Below are 11,086 nucleotides of genomic sequence, written 5' to 3' on the forward strand. Positions count from 1 at the left end.
TTGCCGCAACTTTGTTGTACTTCTCTTCACTAATCTGATTCTGATTGAAATGCTCAACCACTTGAACTCCCTTCAATGACCAGCGAGTGCTTGCATCCTCCCGACACAAGGCTTGTAAAAATCCTCTCCTGAAGACTTATAAAAATTGTGTTCAAATTACAACATGTATTCACTCATGAAAGTGGTATAAACTTACCACAAAAACTAAACACTCATTTTACCACAAGATCACGTGAATACTATGATCTTGAATACAAAAAAAGAAACTCTCACAAATATTACAATTCACTCACAAACTATGCACCAACGAGTTCACCTTTTCTCAATGCCTTAGAAGTTATTTATAGAGTCCATTTCGTGCTCAAAATAGCAGAGAAAGAATCTCCTAATAAAAGCAAGAACAATTGAAGATATTCTTGATTGATGAAGAATTTCCTATTTTAGAAGATTCGTACCTGACAGATACGAATTTGGTGGGGACAGCTAATACCTGTGTCATATCAAATAGCTCAAGATAGAAATACCAATTAATTACTTCAAAGATTTAGTATCCTGAAGTTTATTACCTTGAGTTGCACGAAAAATAAAAGACAAATATTCCAGAAATGATTTTGAGTAAGTACAAAATATTTGCTTTATATAACTAAGATACAACTTCCTTTTATAATCATATTGTGATAAAATCAAGCTAAATAAGGAATAATATGATACTTAATATCACAATAATGAGAAAGTAATATTCCAAAAATTACAATAATGGGAAAGTAAAATTATCTTTTAAATAAAAAGATATTTCTATAAAATTTGCCAATTTTAGGATTTTACAATGAGTCTATTATTCTAGGAGTTTCAATCCCACCCCTTTTGAAGTAGAATTTACTAACCTTCTCACAAGAGGTTTTGTAAATGGATCCGCTAAGTTCTCACTTGTCTTAACATATGAGATCGATATGATTCCAGCTTGAATCAATTGTCTCACATATTCATGTCTTAGACTAATATGTCTAGACTCTCCATTATACACACTATTATATGCTCTAGTAAGTGTGGATTGACTATCACAATGTATTGAAATTGTCGATACCATATCCACTGTTAAAGGAATATCCATCATGAGATTCCTAAGCCATTTGACCTCTTTTCCGGTTGTCGCTAAAGCTATAAACTCCGCTTCCATGGTTGAGTGTGGTATACAAGTTTTCTTCTTGGAGCTCCATGAGATTGCACCTCCTCCAAGAGTAAACACCCAACCGGTGGTGGATAGATTATCTCCAACTCCCGATATCTAATTAGCATCGGAATATCCTTCAAGTATCTTTGAAATTTTTTTATAGTGAAGACTATACTCTTTGGTACCCTTAAGATAACCAAGAACTCTCTCAATAGCTTTCCAATGCTTGATACTTGGATTTCTAGTAAACCTACTAAGTTTATTGACCGCATATGCAATATCTGCTCTTGTGCAATGAACGACGTACATTAGGCTTCCTATTGCACTTGCATATTCCAATTGAGCCACTGCTCTACCTCCATTCTTTTCAAACTTCATGTTTGAATCAAATGGTGTATGTGCCTCTTTGATTTTGAGATGATTGAATTTGTCGAGCACTTTCTCAACATAGTGGGTTTGACTCAACACAAAACCCCCACTATTCCTTATAATTTTGATACCTAGAATGGTATCCACGTCTCCAAGGTCTTTAATTTTAAGTTAGAAGATAGAAACATCTTTGTTTCTATTATTCCTTTCATGTCAGTACTCAAAATTAGGTACACTTGGGTTTATCTATTAAAAACCAAGTCAGAAGCATTTCAAACCTTCCTAAACTTCAAAACTCAAGTTGAAAAAGAATTTCAATGTCCCATTAAGGCAATACAAATGATTGGGTTGTGAATATCAAGCTTTTTAATCCTACTTAGTGGAAAATGGCATTCAACATAGTGTGTCTTGTCCCACTACTCACCAACAAAATGGCCTTGCTTAAAGAAAGCATAGGTACCTTATTGAAAAAACCCTCACATTACTTGCTTATGCCTCTATGCCCCTCACATATTGGGATGAGGTTGTTCGTCCCTCTGTATTTCTCATTAATAGGCTGCACTCTATGGTAATAAACAACAACACACTCCTTCAATTGTTATTTCATAAGAAACCTGACTACACTTAATTAAAAGTTTTTGGTTGTTCTTATTTTCCAAATATTAGGCTCTATAACAAACACAAATTGGAATTCAGATCTGTTGAATGTATTTTTTTAGGTCATAGCATTAATCACAAAGGATATAAATGTCTTGCTTCTAATGGTAGGGTTTATATTTCAAGGGATGTTATATTAAATGAGGTTTATTTTCCTTTTTCCAAGCTTTTATCTTCATCTTCACCTACTAATGTCACGTCTACTTCTTCTTCCAAGGCTACATCAACCTTAATTCCAACAGTTGTCCCCACCACTTCCTCTCTTTTGTCTTCTCCCATATCTTCAGCTGGTCCCTACTCTACCTCACCTCCTATCTCATCCAATAATAAAATACCAGCTGCACCTCCCAATGTCTCTTTACCTCCTGTCACGTCCTTTTCCCCACCCATTCATTCTCATTCATCTCCTTCATGTTCTTCTTCCACACATGCTATTCCATCTATCTCTCTTTCCTCCCATTCTTCATCTCTTTTACCTTCAAACACTACAATGGCTCCTCTGTCTACAACCACCGTAAATATTCGCACAGAAATGCCATGATTATGTACTACTACAACCCTCACCAACACACATTCTATGGTTCCTAGAGCTAAAGTTGGTGTCTACAAACCCAAGGCTCTTATTATTTCCAAGGAACCTTTATCTTACAAGGAAGCTCTATAGAATCTTTCTTGGAAATCTGCTATGCAAGATGAATTTGATGCTCTGCACAAGAATGGCAAATGGTCCTTAGTTCCTTTGCCTGAAGGTCGAAAAGCTATAGGTTGTAGATGGGTTTTAAAACTCAAAGAACATGCAGATGGAACTATAGCTAAACACAAAGCAAGGTTGGTTGCAAAGGGCTTTCATCAACAGTATGGTTTTGATTTCACTGAGACCTTTAGTCTTGTTGTAAAGTCCACCACCATTAGGATTGTTCTCATAGTTGCTTTATCTAGAAGATGGTTTGTGCGCCAACTTGATGTCAATAATGTTTTTTTGAACGAAAGTCTCTATGAAGAAGTTTATATGGCACAACCCCCTGGTTTTGAGGATACCAAGTCTTCCAAACTTGTTTGCAAGCTTCACAGAGCAATATACAATTTAAAATAAGCTCCAAGGGCTTGGTTTGATAAACTTAGAGCTGCACTTGTTTCATTAGGCTTTGTTTGTTCTAAAGCTGATCAGTATCTGCTTCTCTGCATTACTTCTTAACATATTACTTTTATCTTTGTTTATGTTGATGATATTTTTATTACAGGCAGCTCACATTCAGAGATTGATACTTATCGCTCATCTCAACAAAGCATTTTCACTTAAGGATCTTGGTCAAGTGAATTATTTTCTTGGTATCCAAGTTGAACATACAGCCACAGGTATGGATCTCTGTCAGAAGAAGTGTCTTATTAATCTTCTTTGCAAAACTAATCTCCATTATGCCAATCCTCTTCCTACTCCTATGGTGGCTGGTGAGAAGTTGTCTTCCACAGGCAGTGATCCTTTTCAAGATCCCCATTTTTATAGAAGCATTGTTGGTGCTTTACAACATGCCACTGTTACACGTTCTGAGATAAGCTATGCAGTGAGTATAGTCTCTCAGTTTATGCACACTCCATTAGAATCTCATTGGAAGACTGTCAAATGTATTCTACGCTATCTCAAGGGTTCTTTGGATCATGGCATGTCACTGAAACGATGCTCTCCCCTGCCTTTGACTGGATTTTGTGATGCCGATTGGGCTTCAGACCCTGATGATAAGCGCTCCACTTCTGGTTTCTACATTTTTCTAGGTTCAAATCTTGTTTCATGGTCCTCAAAAAACAAAAGACAGTGTCTCACTCTAGCACTGAAGCAATATTAGAGTTTAGAAAATGGCACTGCTGAAATGGTTTGGGTTCAGAGTTTGTTGTCTGAAATTCAGGTGCATCCCTCCTCTACTCTTGTTATGTGGTGCGACAATTTAAGTACAATTTTACTATCAGCCAATCCAATTCAACATGCTCGGTTCAAGCATATTGAATTGGACCTTTATTTATTTAGGGAAAAGGGTAATGGACAAGTAGCTTAGTGTGAAGCTTACACTAACTCTGGATCAGGTTGCTGACATCTTGACTAAAGCTCTTTCAGCTCCTAGATTTAAGTACTTAAAGACCAAACTAAGTGTAGATTCAATATCCACACCAAGTTTCCAGAGAGGGGGGGGGGGGGGGGGGGGGGTGTTAGGCCGGTTGTTACTACTCTTAACTGTTTTGGCTAATTGGTTGTTCTTGTAACTAATTATTGTTATCTTGTAGATTAGTTACTTATTAGTTTTGGTCTTCTTTGTATATATATACTACTTTGTATTATTTTTTAATTAATGAGAATTTATTCTATTCATTCAGTCACTGAGTTTCCTTACACACTGGTCATCCTCCCAAAGCCACAATTTATAACATGCGAACCCCTTCAGGTAAGTGGAATGTCCCCCTCATATTCCATTCCTTTATTCTGGAAGAGGCCAAGGCAATTCTATCTATCCCCTTATCTAGTTTGAGTAGAAGATACCACCTAGTTTGGCACCATGGGAGTTCGAGGTGTTACTCTATTCATATGGCTACTGGCTTGCCGTGAGGGATTTGGGTTTGGGTTAAGCTGGGTCTTCAACAGGGCCCCCAAGATGGTGGAAAAAAATTATAGTCGTTTTGTTTGCCTCCAAAGATCAAATTATTCATGCAGAAAGCTACCCATGATTGGATTTCTACCTTGAGTAATCTTCGACATCATGGTATGGATATTGAAGATGTTTGCCCAATGTGTAAGAGAGGCCCGAAATCTACTTTTCATGCTTTATGGGGATATTTAGGTTTGCTTTCTATCAAGAAAAGTATCAATGAGATAATTAGATTGGATTCTGTCAAGCATATGAACCTCTATAATGTGGCGCATCTAGTTCAGGAGAAACAAAATGGTTAATGAAGGTATCTTGTTACAAGATGAAATGGTTTTATGTTGGGAAATTGACTATATTCAGAGGTATTCATATGCTAACATCCACCAAGACAATCCTTCCAATTGTCCTCAGCGTTGGCAAAGGAACCCTAACCAATGTTGGCAAGCTCCTCCTCTTCACTTGTTAAAAGTCAACTCTAATGCAGCTATACAACACCAATCCAACAAAGTGGGCCTCGACATGATTTTGAGAGACCACAATAACTATGTTATTGGTTCAGCTATTTGGCCCATCACGACTTCCTATTCTCTCCATGTTGCCGAAGCTTTGGGTATTCTTAGATGCCTTCAACTTTGTAGAGAAATGAACCACCTTCATATTATGCTAGAGTGAGATTGTCTACAAGTCATCCAAGCCATCCACAACAAAGAGTATCGACTACTCTTACTTAGGCTCCATTGTTAGAGATATCATTGTTATTTGTAACGATTTCTTTGACATCACTTTTCGTTACTGTGTGAGAAGTGCTAATAATGTAGCTCACTCGCTTGCTAAATTAGCTCTCTCTAAGGAAGATCATATGATGTGGTGGCCTGGTCACCCAATTTGTATTAGCGCTTGTATTCAGGCTAATGCCTTCAATCAATGATATCCCCTTGGTACTCTTTTTTCCCTTTTTAGCTTTTTTCCATTGGATTTTGCTCTTAAGGGGTTTCAACAACGCCAAAATTTTCTAAAAAAAAGTGTAAAGTCCCTTTGGTGCTTTGTAACCTTAAAACGTTTATTCACCAATGTTTTATTAACTCCACAGAGTTATGTAATATTTATATGTTAATTAAAGTGTATTAAACATGATTATTATATGATTTACTAATTTTAAATGGGAAATTTCATGTTATATACATGATAACTTAGTAAAATTTTTTAATATGCCAACATAAGTTACTATCCCAAATATATGACAATTTCAATTTTTTGGACAAAAATACCCTTAATATTCAAACACCACTTTTCTCTCTCATTCTGAACTCTTTCTCTCTCTAACGTCTCTCATTCTCTCACTCCCTCTCTCATTCTAATCTTGTAGATCTAAAAAAATACCAAAATTAAAAAAAAAAATCTGAAATGGACATTTGAGTAAAAAGATATGAACACAATATTTTTTCGTCGAATTTCAGTGCAGAGCATTGAAAAACACATCGTTTTGGCCAAAAATTAAGTTTTCATGATTGCATCGCAACAACATCAAAACACCATCGATTTTGTATCGAAAAAGCATCGTTTTGACCAAAAAAAAGTTTTTATGATTGCATCGCAAGAGCATCGAAATACCATCGATTTTGCACCGAAATAACATTGTTTTGGCCAAAAATCAAGTTTCATGATTGCATCGAAAGAGCATTGAAATTGCATCGAAAAGACATCATTTTGGCCAAAATTCAAGTTTTCATGATTGCATCACAAGAGCATCGAAACAACGTTGATTTTTGTGTGTGGCTAAAACGATGCTTTTTCGATGCGAAATCGATGCTCTTGCAATGCAATTATGAAACTTGATTTTTGACCAAAATGATGCTTTTTCGATGCAAAATTGATGCAAAATCGATGGTGTTTCAATGCAAACACTACAAGAAATTCACCCTATAGCGACAAATTCTATTGCGACGACATCATAAAACACATAAAACCACGAAAATTTGATTTTTTTACTTTTTACCTTTTATTTTTTAAAATTTTTATTAAAGACCTACAGGGAGGACATGTCGTCACAATAGATGTCGTCACTGTAGGTTCAAAATATCTTTGACCTATAGAAATGACATGTCGTCGCTATAGGTCTCTAAATTATTTGGAGGGGATATACAACGCCCGATATATTTATTATTTATTATTAATTTTTTATTTTTTCTCAAATAACCTATAGCGACGACTCGTCGCTATAGGTCTATAATTTTTTTTAGGGAATATACAACGTCCAAATGATTTATTATTAATGTTTTATTTTTTTTCTCAAATAACCTATTGCGACGACATGTCGTTGTTGTAGAGGTTCGAAAAAAATGGTGGGAAAATTTCCCCCCAAAAATTTAGCACTGATACTTGAATTTTGGAAACTCTCTATAGCGATGAAAACTGCACATTTCATCTACTGAGACGATATTTGTATGCCCTACAGCGACGACATGTCATCGCTGTAGGTTTTGGGTATGTAAATATGATTTGATTAATATATTATATGAATATGATTAATTTATTTTTTAGTGTAAAACTATATGAATATGTATATGTATTTGTATTTTAGATAAACTTTTAATTTTAGATAATTAAGTTTAAATTTAGGTTAAACTGTGTTATATGATTGATATTGAGCATATATTGATTAAATTGGTTTGTTTTTGTTTTATTTTCAAATATGTGTGGACTTATGTATGTGTTAGTGTATACTATATGTTTGAATATTAGTATTAAAAATTTATTTGGAATTATATATGTGTTGGTATATATGGTGAACTTTGTTTTGTGTTAGAAAGTAATTTATGTTTTTTTTTTCTAATTATTTATGAGTGTTGAAATATTAAGTTATTAAGTATATGTTTTAATGATATGAGTTGGTTAGAATTGTTATATTTTAAAAAAATTTAATATATTTTTTTATTTAGAAAAAGACCTACAGGGACGACATGTCGTTGTTGTAGGGTACAAAATTAAAAAAAAATTATTCTGAAAAACACCTACAGAGGTGACATGTCGTTGCTGTAGGTCCCAAAATTCAAAATTTTTTATTTTGAAAAAGACCTACAGAGACGACACGTCGTCGCAATAGGGCCAAATTAAAAAAAAAAGGATTTTGCGAGTATCCTACTGCGACGATCAAGTTGTTGTAGTACAAGAAACTCTACTGCGACGAAAAAATGTTGTCGCAGTAGGTCCCAACACATACGGGCATACTGCGACGACATGTCGTCTTTAAAATCCTACAGAGACGACTTCGTGACCTACAGAGACGACTTTTGTCGTCGCAGTAGGCCTGTTTTCTTGTAGTGAAAATCGATGGTGTTTCAATGCTCTTGCGATGCAATCATGAAAACTTGTTTTTTGGCCAAAGCGATGTTTTTTCGATGCAATTTCAATGCAAAATCGATGGTGTTTCGATCCAAATTCAATGGTGTTTTGATGCTGTTGCGATGCAATCATGAAAACTTGATTTTTGGCCAAAATGATGCTTTTTCGATGCAATTTCGATGCTCTGCACTGAAATTTGACAAAAACTTTGGAGGTTTATATATTTTTTCACTCAAATGTCTGTTTGAGATTTTTTTTTTTTAATTTTGGTATTTTTTCGAGATATGCAAGATTAGAATGAGAGAGAGAGTGATGCAATGATAGACGTTACAGAGAGAGAGAGAGAGAGTTCAAACTAAGAGAAAAAATGAGTGTTTGAATGTTAGGAGTATTTTTCTCCAAAATATTGAAATTGTCATATATTTGGGATAATAACTTATGTTATATACTAAAAATTTCACCATGTGATCATGCATATAACATGAAATTTCCCTTTTAAATTCAATTTGAAGATTTGAATTATTAATCTAAATCAATATAATTTATTTTACACCAGGATTTTATAATTATTGATTTATATTTAATCAAATATAACATTTGTTTTCTACCGGTTAGTTTGTCATTTCTTAGAATCTTCTTAGTCATTGAAAAAAATATATTTCTTTCTTCAGTTAATATAATCCTCAAGTTTTTGGGCAGATTGATATAGGACTTGAAAATAATTTTACCTTTTTTATAATTTAAAATTGTGGGGTCCACAAAAATTATGTAATTAATTAAGTATTTTAAAAAATTAAATATAAATATGCTAAAAAAAATCTAAGTAAATATTTAAATTAAATTCTATGTTTTCAGAGTTTTCAAATTTTTAAAACTCAAAAACAATAATTAGCTGTATAACCAATCACATTTATAAAAATAAATTTTCACATATAAGATTCAAACTTTTGTTTAAAATACATTCTTTTACAAAATATACTTTTTCTATTACAAACCAATCAATTCGTAAGTTTTTTTCTTCGAAAGAAAAATCAACAGCTAATTGTCATACTTCAAAAAGCGTGACTGTCTTTTTTTAGTGATTTGTTTTAAATCCTCTTTTGTCGGTAAGAATTTCTTGTTTTACATAATTTATTAAAGTATCGTGCTCTTTTTATTTATTTGATTTTTCTTTTCTATACGTTTTAGACTCTTGGAGATTTTAATGGGGTTTCACTATGCAATTGTGTGTTTTGGCTTTGGTTGATGCTTTTTTTATAGATAATTGCTATGGGGCACCAACACAAGTAAATGACTTATCGCTATTAGTATAATTCAATATCAGGTCTTATATATTTGAATTTAATAAGTATTATGTGGTATAACTAACTAATTATTAGGTGCCAACTTGTTAGGTGTTGGACACCTTAAGTTGTATCTTATTTTTATACTCTGTTCTGGTTCCTTTTCGTTAGTCAAGAACAGTTGTTCTATTCTTTAATCTTTCGTTTTCATTATTTCATTTTTATTGCATTAATTATAACTATTTCGCTCTAAAAATTTTTGTGGTTAATTTTTTAGTGGACACGAGACAATAATTAAGTAATTTATATTTTATTTCAATAATATTATTGTGGATTTTTACTTTATTTTTTATTTATCTAAACTTAAAAATCAAATTAAAACATGGATTTTGAGTTCAAAATCTTGATTTTGTGTGTGTGTGTGTTTTTTTTTATGATATGGTCACAGTAACAAATTCTTTCAGTTATATTTGTTGGTTTTGATGAAATATATTACATCCACCAGGTTTCTGGTAGCAACAAAAACAAACCGCAAGTATGTGCTTATCTTTGAGTTAGAAAAAGAATTTGAACTCCACTTCTTCTAAGTATATATATGCAAACTGCGCTGATTGATGACAACAATTTTCTAGTACATGTCGATTTGGGAGACCTAACGGTGACAACAAGACTACCTATTAATTGTGCACCGCTTAACTTTCTTGTTTCATCAAGTTCTGTTAATTCTACAAGAACATCTTATATATATATATCTTACCTATTATATAAATGACTATCAAACTGTATTTTGTATTTAACAGAATTTAGTATGGTTTAACAGAATTTGATATGTTTTAACAGTTGATTATTAACATTTTAACAAAATCTGTAATTCAGTCAAGCAATGCAACAGTTGAGAAATATACAGCCATTGCCATAGGACACAACCATTAGCATTTGCAGACACAATAAAAATCATCTCATCTATTTATGAATCCTAAATTAACACAATTGTAAATTTGAAATATAAGTTCTTACAATCTGCTATTAAACTTGTAGAGAAGGTAATTTTTTTTTTTTTATATAAAAATAAAATTTCATTATCTTAGAAGTTTACCATTCATGTTCAACAATTAAGAAAACTAAACACTCATCTATTGAACTATTTTTCTCTTTTCAGGGATGTTAAGGAATACATTGTGATTTCTTCTTTCAAGCTTTGAAGGAACATGTAAAAGGTCAGTACAATTTATTTCCACATAGTTGAAGCATAATAATAGTAGTTCAGTAGACAAGCTGCATCCAATGTAGTATTTATGTCAAAACTAACTTAAAATTTCCAAATACTTTCGTAAAAAAAAAAACACAAAACATGCATACAAAACCATATACTAAATCTCTAGCCTCACCAGCCCCACTAGCCCCCTCAAAACCTTATAATTACAAGTAGTTTGTCCCCTGTTTCTTTCTTCCTGATGAAAAGTTTTGTCCCCTATTTGAATACAAAAATGATATATTTATATCATCTCAGATTGTCAAACCAATATAAATATTTATAGAACATGTATATTAGTTTTTTGTGTTTAGTAGAGTCAATGAGTCAATGCATTGCAACCAGTGAGAAGTTTCGTCAATTTTGACCAAGTTTTACA

The sequence above is a fragment of the Humulus lupulus genome, chromosome 4 (genome assembly GCF_963169125.1).
Source record: "Humulus lupulus chromosome 4, drHumLupu1.1, whole genome shotgun sequence".
Taxonomy (NCBI): Eukaryota; Viridiplantae; Streptophyta; class Magnoliopsida; order Rosales; family Cannabaceae; genus Humulus; species Humulus lupulus.